We start from the raw sequence: 13,494 nt of genomic DNA on the forward strand, positions 1-13,494 counted from the left end.
CATCACAAAAGACATCTTGGCACTCCCCCTGATCAATAAAGACAAAGTAAAATTCCACTGCCATCACCACAATTGCTTCTGTCACCTACTAGCTGGAAGGCCAAAATATATGGCCCATCACAACTTCTGCTAACATCAATGTACAGCACTCAGTTGACTCACCCACACGCACCACCTACTGGCATGTAGTTTGAATTGCACAACCCAGTATAATTCCTGCTGACAGAAGTGCACAGTGCTGGGAAATGAGATAAGCCTCCCAAGACCTCCACTCCCCATCTGTGTAGGAGATGGTGAACCTTACCACACACACACAGCACTACAACCTACAAACAACTAGCATTTGAGAAAGCCACTATACTAATGCTGTCTATAACCAAGGAATAAATATAGAGCCTTGGACTCCTAAAAGCACATAGAAGCAAAGACAAAGGACCCTACACAACATATACAACAGTTACACATTCAAGGGGGGAGGCCAAAAAAAAAAATCCCACCCAAACAAAAGTAAAATTTTTTTTTTTTTTTTGGAGATGGATTCTCACTTTGTAGCCCAGGCTGGAGTGCAGTGGTGAGATCCCGGCTCACTGCAAGCTCTGCCTCCCAGGTTCACGCCATTCTCCTGCCTCAGCCTCCCAAGAAGCTGGGACTACAGTCACCTGCCACCAAGCTTGGCTAATTTTGTGTATTTTTAGTAAAAGCAGGGTTTCACCATGTTAGCCAGGATGATCTCAATCTCCTGACCTCATGATCCACCCGCCTTGGCCTCCCAAAGTGCTGGGATTACAGGCGTGAGCCCTAAACTAAATTTTAAAATAAGAAATGACAGCTTCTATAGATGGAAAGGAACCAGCACAAGAACTTCAGCACCATGAAGAAACAGAAAGTTGTAACACCCGCAAAGGACCACACTAGCTCTCTAGCAATGGATCCTAACCAAAGTGAAAACTTTGAAAAGACAGATAAAGAATTAAAGATATATAGTATAAGGGGCTCAATGAGATCCAAGAGAAAGTTAAAAGCCAACACAGAAACCAGAAAAAAAAAATCAGGAGATGAAAGATGAGATAGATATATTTAAAAACAACAACAACAAAACTACTGGAAATAAAAAATTTACTAAATGAATTTAAAAACACAGTTGAAAGCTCTATCAATAAATTAGACCAAGCAGAAGAAAGAATTTCAGAGCTTAAAGACCAGTCTTTTGAATTAACCTAGTCAGAAAAAAATCAAATGAAAAATAATTTAAAAATGGACAAAGTCTCTGAGAAATATGAGATGATGTAAAATGACTAAATCTATAATTTATAGATATTCTTGAGGAAGAAGAAGAAGTAAGAGGCTCAGAAAACATATTTCAGGGAATAATTTAGGGAAATACACTCAATTTTGCTAGTCACAAACATCTAGATACTAGAAATGCAAATAATACCTAGAAGATACTATACAAAATGAACATCACCAAGGTATTCATCAGACTGTTCAAGGCCAATGTGAAAATAAATCTTCAAGGCAGCCAGAGAGCATCAAATAATCTATAAAGTAAGTACCATTAGACTCATAGCAGAATTCTCAGTAGAACCCTTGCAAGTCAGAAGAAATTGATGGCCTATTTTTAGTCTCATTAAAGAAAAAAATTGCTGGGAGCAGTGGTGACCCTGTCATCCCAGCATTTTGGGAGACTTAGCTGGGCAGATTACTTGAGCCCAGGAGTTCAAGACAAGGCTGGAAAACATGGTAAAACCTGTTTCTACAAAAAATACAAAAATTAGTCAAGTGTGATGGTGTGCAACTATAGTCCCAGTTAATCGAGAGACTGAGGTGGAAGGATTGCTTGAGCCCAAGAGGCCAAGGCTTCAGTTCATGCCACTGCACTGTAGCCAGGTTGACAAAGCAAGACTCTGAGAAGGAAGGAAGGAAGAAAGGAAGGAAGGAAGGAGAAGAAAGAAAGAGAAAGAAAGAAAAAGAGAGAAAGAGAAAGAAAAGAAGAAGGAAGGAAGGAAGGAAGAAAGAAGAAAGAAAGAAAGAAAGATGCCAGTCAATACTTTTATATTTTGTCAAACTAAGCTTTGAAATAAAGTATTTCCCAAGCAAGAAAGCACTAAGAGAATTTGTCACCACTAGAGTGGTAATAAACAATATGCTCAAAGGAGTTCTAAAAATCGGCCAGGCATGGTAGCTCAAGCCTCTAATCCCAGCATTTTGGCAGGCCAAGACAGGTGGATGACTTGAGCCCAGGGGTTTGAGACCAACCTGGCCAACACGGTGAAACTCTGTCTCTTGCAAAACTACAAAAATTAGCCAGGTATGGTGGCACATACCTGTATTCCCAGCTACTTGGGAGGCTGAGGCATGAGAATCACTTGAACCCAGAAGGTGGAGGTTGCAGTGATCTCCACATCACCACACTCCACCCTGGACAACAGAGCAAGACTCTGTTTCAAACAAACAAACAGCAAAAAGGATTTCTAAACATAAAAACAAAAAGCACATGTGAGTAGAAAACCCACAGATGCTATAAAGTAATTACACAACTAAGACTCCAAGACAATTAGCTAACAAAACTATGACAGAAACAAGACACTACATATCAATATTAACCTTGAATGTAAAAGGTCTACTTCTTCCACTTAAAAGATACAAACAAATTGAATTAAAAAACAAGATCCAACCATCTGCTGACTACACAAGACCAACCCAATGGATAAACACATATACAGACTCAAAGTAAAGGGCTGAAATAAGATATATTAAACAAATGGTAAACAAAAGTGAGCAGGAGTAGCCATTCTTATGTCATAAAATAGACTTGAAACCAACAGCAGTAAGAAAAGGCAAGGAAGGGCCTTATATAATGATAAAGAGTTCAGTATAACAAGAAGGTTTAACTATCCTAAATACTTCTTAATCCAATACCAGAGGACCCAGATTCATTAAACAAATACTACTAGACATAAAAAAATATTGATAGCAATAGAATAATATTGGGGAACACTAACACCCTAGGGGCAACATCAGACAAGTAATAAATGCAAAAAGTCAACAAAGAAACTCTGGACTTGAACTGGACATTTAACGAAATGGACTTAATAGACATAGACTATTCCACCTAAAAATGGCAGAACATTGGAATGAAACATTCTCAAAAATTGACCATATGCTTGTCCACAAAGCAGGTCTCAATTAATTCAAAAAAATTGAAAACATATCAAGTACCTTCTCAGACCACAGTGGAATAAAATGAGAAATCCATACCAAGGGGAGAGTTCCTAAAACTACCCAAGTACATGGAAACTAAACAACTTGCTCCTGAATGACTTTTGGATAAACAACAAAATTAAGGCAGAAATCAAAAAGTTTTTTGAAACAAATGAAAATAGAGACACAACCTATTAAACCTCTGGGATACAGCCAAAGCAGTGTTAAGAGGAAAGTTTATACTGTTAAATGCCTACATCAAGAAGATGGAAAACTCTCTAATTAATAACCAAACACCACACCTCAAGGAACTAGAAAAGCAAGAACAAACCAAACCTGAAGCTACCTGAAGAAAAAGAGTAATAAAGATAAAGGCAGAACAGAATGAGATTGGTACCAAAAAAAATAAATAAATAAAATACAAAGAGTCAAGGAAACAAAAAGGCAGCTCTTTGAATGCATAAACAAAATTAATAGACTGCTAGCGAGTTTAACCAAGAAAACAAGGAGAAGATTCAAATAAGCACAATTGAAAAGGATAAAGGTGACATAATAACTAATACCACAGAAATACAAATGATTATCAGAAATTACTATGACTATCTCTATGCAAACAAACTAGAATGCCTAGAGAAAATGAATAAATTCCTGAAAATGTATACACTCCAAAGACTGAACCAGAAATAAAAAGAAATCCTGAGCAAACCAATAATAAGTAATTAAATTGAATAGTAATAAAAATATTTTAACAAAAAAAGCCCAGGACCAGATGGATTCACAGCTGAATTTTATCAGATATACTAAAAAGAGCTCGTATCAGTCTTACTAAAAGTACTTAAAAAAATTGAGGAGGAGGGATTCCTCACTCATTCTACAAAACCAGTATCTCCATATTACCAAAATCAGGCAAGGATACACACACCAAAGAAAACCATGGGTCGACATTGCTGAGGCATATATAGGCAAAATTTCTCAACAAAATACTAGCAAATTGAATCCAACAGCATTTCGAAGATACTTCATTATGATCAAATGGGTTTTATTCCAGAGCCGAAAAGACGTTACAACATTCACAAATCAATAAATGTGATTCACCAAATAAACAGAATTAAAAACAAAAACCATATGATTATCTCAATAGATGCAGAAAAAAAGTTTTTACCCAACATCCCTTCATGACAAAAACCCTCAACAAACTAGGCATTGATGGAACATAGCTCAAAATAATAAGAAGCATATATGACAAACCCACAGCCAACATCACACTGAATGGGAAAAAGTTGAAAGTATTCCTCCTAAAACCTGAATAAGGCAAGTATGTCTGCTCTCACAAGTCCTATTCAACATATTACTGGAAGTCCTAGCCAGTGTAATCAGGCAAGAGAAAGAAATAAAAGGCATCAAAATTGGGAAAGAGGGTCAAATGAGCACTTTTCACTGATGACATGGTCTTATTCCTAGAAAACCCGAAAGACTCTTAGACTTGGTAAACAACTTCAATAAGGAGTCAGGATACAAAATCAACATACAAAAATCAGTAGCATTTCTGTACACCAATAACATTCAAACTGAGAACAAAATCAAGAACTCAATCCCATTTACAATAGCAACAACAAAAATTACCTAAGAGTACATTTAACCAATGAGGAGAAAGATCTCTATAAGGACTATGAAACACTGAAGAAAGAAATCATAGATAACACAAACAAACAGAAAAAAGTCTGATGTTCATGGTTTGGAAAGATAATTATGGTTAAAAATGATCGTACTGACTAAAGCAATCTACATATTTAATGCAACTCCTATAAAAGTAACTAAGTCATTCTTCACAAAATTAGAAAAAAAATCTTCAAGTTCATATGAAACCAAATAAGAGCCCAAATTATCAAAGATATCCTAAGCAAAAAGAACAAATCCAGAAGCATCACATTACCTGATTTCAAATTATAATAGAAGCCTGTACTAATCAAAACACCATAGTACTGGTATAAAATAGACACATAGATCAATGGAACATAACAGAGAACCCAGAAATAAAGCCACATGCTTACAACCCACTGATCTTTCGCAAAGTAGACAAAAATAAACAATGGGCGAAGAGACACACTATTCAATAACTGTTGCTGGGAATGTTGGCTAGCCAATAACAGAAGAATGAAAGTGGACCACTATATCTGACCATATGCAAAAATTAAAATGAATTAAAGACCTACATGGAAAACCTAAAACTATAAAAGTCCGAGGAAAACAACTAGGAAAATCTCTTCTAGACATTGGTCTAGACAAATAATTTATTACAAAGATCCCAAAAGCGGATGCAACAAAACCAAATATAGACAAATGTGACTTAATTAAACTTAAAAGATTCTGCACAGAAAAAATGAACAGAATAAACTATAGCATGGGAAAAAATATTTGCAAATTATGCCTCTGACAATAAAATAATATCCAGAACTGCAATGAACTGAAACAACTCTGCAAGTAAAAAACAAACAATCCCATTAAATGTGGGATTGACATGAACAGACATTTATCCAAAAAAGACACATACACTGGCAGTAAGGATATAAAAAAAGTGCTTAACATCATTAGTCATCATAGAAATGGAAATTAAAACCACACTGAGATATCGTCTCACACCAGTCAGAATGGCTACTATTAAAAAGTCACAATACTGCAGATATTGACATGCATATGGAGAAAAGGGAACACTTACATGCTGTTGGTGGGAATGTAAATTAGTACAACCACCAAGGAAAACAGTATGGAGGTTTACTAAAAATAGAAGTAACATTCAACCCAGCAATCCCACTACTGGGCATCTACCAAAAGGAAAATAAATCATTATATCAAAAAGACACCTGCGATAATATGCTTATTACAGCAGTATTCACAATAGAAATGTCACAAAATCAAACTAAGTGTCTAACAGTGGTTAACTGGATAGAGAAAATGTGGTATATATATACCACGGAATACTATGTAGCCATTGAAAAGAATAAAATCATGTTTTACAGCAAGATGGATGGACCTGGAGGCCATTATCCTAGGTAAACTAACTCTAAAACAGAAAATCAAATACCATACATTCTCCTTTATAAGTGGGAGCTAAACATTGGGTACACACGGACATAAAGATGTAGATAGTATACATGGGAGACTCTAAAAGAGTGGAGGGTGAGAGGTGGGTGAGTGTTAAGAAATTACCAGTTTGAGGCCAGGCGTGGTGTCTCACGCTTGTAATTCCAGCACTTTGGGAGGGCAAGGTGGGCAGATCACGAGGTTAGGAGATCAAGACCATCCTGGCTAACATGGTGAAACCCCATCTCTACTAAAAAATACAAAAAATTAGCTGGGTGTGGTGGCGGGTACCTGTAGTTCCAGCTACTTGGGAGGCTGAGGCAGGAGAATGATGTGAACCTGGGAGGCGGAGTTTGCAGTGAGCCAAGATCGTGCCACTGCACTCCAGCCTGGGGGACAGAGCAAGACTCCATCTCAAAAAAAAAAAAAAAAAAAAAAAAAAAAATTAACTGAGTACAGTGTTCACTGTTTTGTTGATGAGTATGCTAGAAGTCCAAACCTCACCATTATTACAAAGCATTCATGAAACAAAAGAAACACTGAGGTCAAGAGCAAGACAAGACATCAGGCAATCCAGACATAAAAAAATGAGACAGAAGAAAACCAATCCATAATAAATAAATGGACGAGCTCAAAACAAAATCACAGGAAAAAACAAAGATATAGATACAGTACGTATTATATGGAGTTAACTGCTGTAGGTGAAAACCAGCCATCATGATTCTGTAGATCCTCAGAACACAAACTTACTGCAGAAAAAATGAAGTAATTAATTGTCATAATTACAACTTAAATATAAACAAAATACCTTTATTAATAATATTTATTTTTCATCAATAACAGCAATATTCCTGGCAAATAGGCCTTCTGCTCTATATATATCTAAGAGGAAATTGAGAAAAAGTGTTTGCTCAAGGCCACCCAACTAAGCAAGTGGAAGCTGGAACTTAGACCCAGTTTTCTGTTTCAAAATCTGTATTCTTTCCTCTGCTCTTGTGAAATATAAGAATTAATGAAGTACTGATTCAAATTTTAGGTACTTTTTTACCAAAAATTGCAAAATATATTATTTTAATGCTAATGAACAAATTAAGAACTATATAGAAAAACACTGTCACCCTTAAATGCAGCCAGTTCATTAGTTTGCAATTTCTTATAAAAGATATCCCAAGACAGTCAGATTCTGCATTTAATATTGACCTCAACCGACACTTCCTGTTTAACTTCGTTAAAAATATCTACTTAGGATGCCAAAGGTTGCTGGACTTTGATTCGTTCCTATTTAGTCTCTTCCCTCAACCAAAGGAGGTCTGAGTTGCCTTTTTCTTTTAATGTGATTGCGTTCTGAAAATGTTGGGGCAGTGCAAGACACAGAATATTAGCTTGGTGAATATGCCAACTCTCATGATAAAATCAGGAAGAAATTCTAGAACATTCCCCAAAGGGGGATGGGAAAAGCCCTGTTCCAGGAATATGAATAATAACATTTAGAGAAAGCATCTAATTAGCCACACTTGTGTGGGCAGCTGTCTGTTTTAGATCATAGCCATGAATCAATGGGAAACTGCTCAGGATAAATATCTTGAAAGTAAATTGCAATGTTTCATGTAGTATAATTTAGAACCTCGGATATAATTTTCATTAAAATGTCACAAAAGGGATAAGGAAGAAATGATACAGAACAATATTTCTAACCATTTCAACTTCATTTTGGCATCGTCTTCTGAACCTTGCACATTTTATTTCTTTTCCTTATTAAGTGACTTTTCAAGTAGTCCTGCTGTGCGCCAGTAGAATTACTAAGGGGTTTCTGATTTCATAGCTATTTTTTTTATTACATTTGGAAGCTGATCTTAAGTAGAGCTAAAACTCCAGGGCCACTATTATAGAGCAGTAAAGACTGACATCTAAATTATGATCTAAAGAAAGTACCAGGCCATAGCTTTCATTGAATGTAGAAAGAGTAAAAAGTGAATTTGTCTCTTATAATGTTGGCTATTTGACATCTTTGGGAAATTTTCAAGTATACTAAATTCCAACTCTCAGCAATGAAATTGTAATAGATGCTTGGTTTACATCTATTACTCTCAGGTAATTCCCAGGCAAAGTTTCTTAAATCTAGCATTAAATGGCTCTCTCTTGTCTTGGGGAAAATATACCTGTGTATGATTTAAGAGCCTAAAGTAGATAATATAGGGATTAGTAAAGATCAATGGTAAGACATAATACACAAACATAATTAGTTACAAAAAGAAAAAAAAAAAAGAAGGCATCCAGCATTTCTTGATTCAATCTCAAATTTCAGCCCCAGACGCAGGAACTTTATATTTTGCTCAAATATTAGTAAAATAGTATGAGTTAAATGTTCTATTTACCATTCTCCATGTGAGTGAAACCCAGAGCAGTTTAGGTAAGCATGCCTAAGGTTACTAAGGTTAGGATAGGTTAGGGTAGGAAGACCCAACCTCTGTGCCTAGAATGAGTTTTTGTTCTCAACATCTCTCCTTATAGGTTTTTTTTGGTGTGTATTTGTCCTTCAAAATGGAATTTAAATAGTATATTGGAGAATAGTTATCCCTAACCATCATCATTCAACATGATATAGACGTCCAACTTCTGTGTTTCCACAACACCACATGTTTATTTTAGTACCTATGAAACAGGGTAAGTTTGTGATTTCTCAATGTAACCGACTCCCAATCCCATTGATGGCAGAAATTATGCCATATAGGATCTCATGAACCAAGCACCTATCTTAATAACTAACATGTACTAATCAGTTAAGAAATGTTTGTTGCATAAGGCGGCACAATTAGAAATCAGTCTGTGTAACTCTTAAAGCCATGCATTTTCTGAGGACAAGGCCAAAATGATACTACAGAGCAATTACTCCAAAACCCAAGTGATAAATTGATGATGAGTTGCAGCATCACATAGAGGATTTTTCTTTTTGGCTAGGGTTAGAAGTTCTATGTAGTTGACTATGTCCCCAAACAGCTTTTTATTATGAGGAAATACAGATGTTCAATCAAAAGACAAGACAGGAAAGAACTCTTTCTAAAAACCTAAGATAGTACACCAGTTTCATTGATCATGGCAGGGAGGAAAAGAAAAACAAGAGGAGAGACTGACTCTCAGCTGACTGAAACTGGGCTGAGAAAGTGAAAAAGCAAGAAAACAAACACATTCTGTGTCATGGCTTAAATCTGGTCTTTGGGCTTGCACCTCCAACTTGACTTTTATTTTTTGAAGACATGTAGAGTGATGAATGTTGTCTTAAATCCACATATATCTAAATTGATTCAAAATCCATAATATAAAGATTGTAGGACCAGGATTATTTTCTGGTTATTTCCATATAGAACATCAGCTCTTAATCTGCTAGTATGATCACCAGCACTGTTTATAAGGGGAAAATTGATTTGCAGCATTCCAAGAACAGATGCTCAACATCAAGGTATGAACACAAATGCAATTAGGAGGAACCCATATTTTGTATGAATTAGGTCAAGAATAAGACTGTATGTGCTGCCTTGAGCTTGTTCTGATTAGGTGCTGAAGATGGGCACCCGAGAAGGCTGGAATGAGAGTAGATTGATTTACACATGTCATAGGAACACCTACCAAAGATTCGAATTCATGGCTGCTGATTCCAAGCCAGAAGTTCCTCCACATTGCCATGCTAAATGGTTTCTTGAAGTAATGATATTACATTGTATTCCTTTTATGTGTGTATACATTTGGAGAATACAGCGGGGGTGCAGGGAGTAGATATGGACTCCCCAGGCTATTCATTGTACTATGAAAATAATATTAACATTATATAAGTTGTATGGAAACTCACCAGGCCAGAGATACCATACACTATGTGCTTTATCTCAGTATTCTTCAGACAGATTTGTGAACATGACTATTATTATCTCCATTTTACAAGGACTACTATATCCAAGGTAGATTTAAGTAGATTTTCCAACTTGACAGGACTAACCTGGAACAAAGTCAGAACTGAGGCCAGGCACAGTGGCTCACACCTGTAATCCCAGCACTTTGGGAGGCCGGGGCAGGCGCATCACCTGAGGTCAGGAGTTCAAGACCAGCCTGGCCAACATGATGAAACCCTGTCTCTACTAAAAAAAATAAAAAAAACTTAGCTGGGCATGGTGGCGGGTGCCTGTAATCCCAGCTACTCAGGAGACTGAGGCAGGGAGAATTGCTCGAACCTAGAAGGTGGAGGTTGCAGTGAACTGAGATTGCACCACTACACTCCAGCCTGGGCAACAGAGTGAGACTTCATCTCAAAAATAAATAAATAAATAAGCAAAGTCAGAACTGATAACCTGGCCTCTACTTTCAAAGCCAAAGTTTATAATACCAGCTCGGTTGTAGTACCTCATGGCTTCCTTTTACCTGCCGCTTTCAACATGACTATCTTATGAAATACAGAATTCTGTGGGATACGGCATTGTGTTGACTGATGTGTCATATGACCAGAAGCATCATTACAGCCTGAAAATATAGAATTGTGGCATAAGTTGTATTGTTCCATATGGTGGTAGTCATGATTGTGATATTGTTAGGTTTCAATTAGTCAGCTTAGATGGTCTAATGTCTTCAAGGCTGGTTCTATTCTGGTAAAAATGGGAAAAAGAGCTATGAGTTTCTATATGTTGTAATTGACAAATTAGGGTTGGAAAAATAATTTTGACTCTTCTCCAACTCAGGTGTCACAGAACACATGCATACACACACACACACACACACTCTTACATACATACAAACACATACTGCTTACTCTTCATGATCAGGGTCATTTTTGCTGTGTATTTTGTGAAGTCCTATTGTTAGCCAATGATAATATTATCCAGGTATTTTTGCTTGATATTATATGTGGAGGCAGACAACTGAAATTGTGCTCATTAAGGAGGTTTCACTTACATAATGGTAGGTAGTTTCTGGCAATACTAATTTATTGCTAATTTTAGAGTTATCTTTTATTTTTGCTAGCTATCACAGTAGCCTAGTGTAACCATTTGTCTTTGCCTAGAATATTCCAGGATTTTTTTGTCCCTGCATACTAATTGATATTCATCAATACAAAAATGTTTCATTCTCAAGTCCTGATTTTGTCATCCTAAATTCTAAGTTCACAGTACTCTGATTATTATTAAAATTAACCACACAATATTGACCTTCATTAGAGTTGAGATACAAAGAAGTGAGAGTGATTTCAGAGACAAGTTAATGTATTATTTTCTAAATATTTCCCTGTTTTGCAAAAGACAGATTAATATCCTTGAAGTCCATGAGTTTTCTTTCTTCATAATTAGCCGAGTTCTTAGTATCTTTCTATTCTTTTATTATCTCAATTGTAAAATATATCCTTAGACATTATCATACATGTGTAATAGAGATTATAGCTCCATCTTCTAAACCTGTCATTTGACAATGTGACTAGTTATGCATCCAGAAATATTTAGAATATGAAATTAAACAAAAGCATGCAGATATCAAATGACTACATGTAAAAATCTATTTGGTACTTTGCAAGTAAAATAATTCTAAATATGCATAGCACACTCTGCATCCAATTAAGAAAAAGAAATGTAATTGGTAGAATCTTATTTTCTATAAATAGGTATTCACTTAGATTTTTACCCTCTGAGAGTCTACAATTATGATTAGTTTCTATATATTGTCACAGTTCATAACTATGCCCTTTAATTAAACATATTAGAGCTTTAACAAAACAGAGTTCAAAAATAAAATGGATTCAGTTTTGTAGTCTGCTTTTTACATTTTGTATTTGCTTAACTCTTTCTTTTAACACATGTAAATCCAAACATACACAGGTAACTTTTTGGGTCAGCATGAAACTTCCATTTTAACCAAGAGTTAATCTATTTGTGTTGCTTAAAATGTCCTTTTATTCTTGAAACCCCTGCAAAATGAATTGAAAGCATAAATGTGGAAATGGGTTAAAAACTCTAAAATCTCTGGTACAATCTATTGGTTACAGGGTTTATTATTTTATAATGAAAAGACACTAATAGGTCAAACATTATTTCATTCTCACGGCTATTTTCTCTTTTTTTGTAATGGTAAATACAGTGTTGTTATCTTCGGACAGGATAACAGCTTCAGGCAAGTGACACAACCCCAGAGACTAGCACTTTAATTTAAAAAGCCAAGAGGAAAATATACAGGAGGAAATCAGGCAAGGCAAGTCTGGAGATGAAAGCTGCATTTCACAATCAAAAGTTGGACAAGGAAACCCTGCTAAATCTCATGCAGACTTCGTAGTTTATTCTTATAATAGCAAAAACAGAGGAAATAGAAACAAATGGCAGATGCCTCTTTAGTGAGGTGTTGAGGGAAAACATTCATCCTAGGATGATACACAGGATATTACTTTCTAGAACAGATACATAAGGGAGAGGCATAGGGTGATCTGACACAGTGTTTTCTCTTTATTTAAGGGAAGGTGCATTTGCAAAGGGAAGACAATAGCATGTCTTTCATTTCTCTGTTAATAAGCAAGCATTTCTAAGGTTCTACTAAATAGTAAATGCAGGAGGAAGAGAGAGAGAGAGAAAGTACTAAAAGTCACGTTCTAGTCTAAAACTGAACATTTATTCCAGTTAGGAGAACAGACAATTTGGAGAGCAACAAATTACTCAAGTGCATGAGATTAATGCGGACCATGAATTCTCAAAAGCGCATATATGATCATAATTGTATTCCTGTTGTTTCAGTGCCAAGAACAAGCTTGACAGTAGTCACACATATTTATTGAATTAAATAATTGAAATATATGAGAAAGAAAAACTTGGAGTGCTCTGGGAGTATTTAAGATGATCAAAGTAACATCTTTCAAAGGTGGTGACTGTTAGCTTAGTCGAAATGGTACACATTAACTAGGTGTAAAAGGAAGGGTGATCCTGTTTCAGGAGAAACAAAGCAATGTATGTAGTTATATGAAATTTGTTCTATGTCTGGGCGTGCATGGAACACAAAGGAAAATAACAAATGATGATGATAAGGAGGAGGACGATGGTGGTGGTACCGCCGATGATGACGTTGCCAGCAAAATTCTCAACATATAAAATTCCTGTTGCTTTCAGTGACTGTGTTAAACTGTTTGCAAAGTTTCTTGCTATTCATTCATCTTCATAAAAATCCAATAAAGTAAATGCAATTCTATGGACAAATTGT

Source organism: Chlorocebus sabaeus, chromosome 5 (genome assembly GCF_047675955.1).
Source record: "Chlorocebus sabaeus isolate Y175 chromosome 5, mChlSab1.0.hap1, whole genome shotgun sequence".
Classification (NCBI taxonomy): Eukaryota; Metazoa; Chordata; class Mammalia; order Primates; family Cercopithecidae; genus Chlorocebus; species Chlorocebus sabaeus.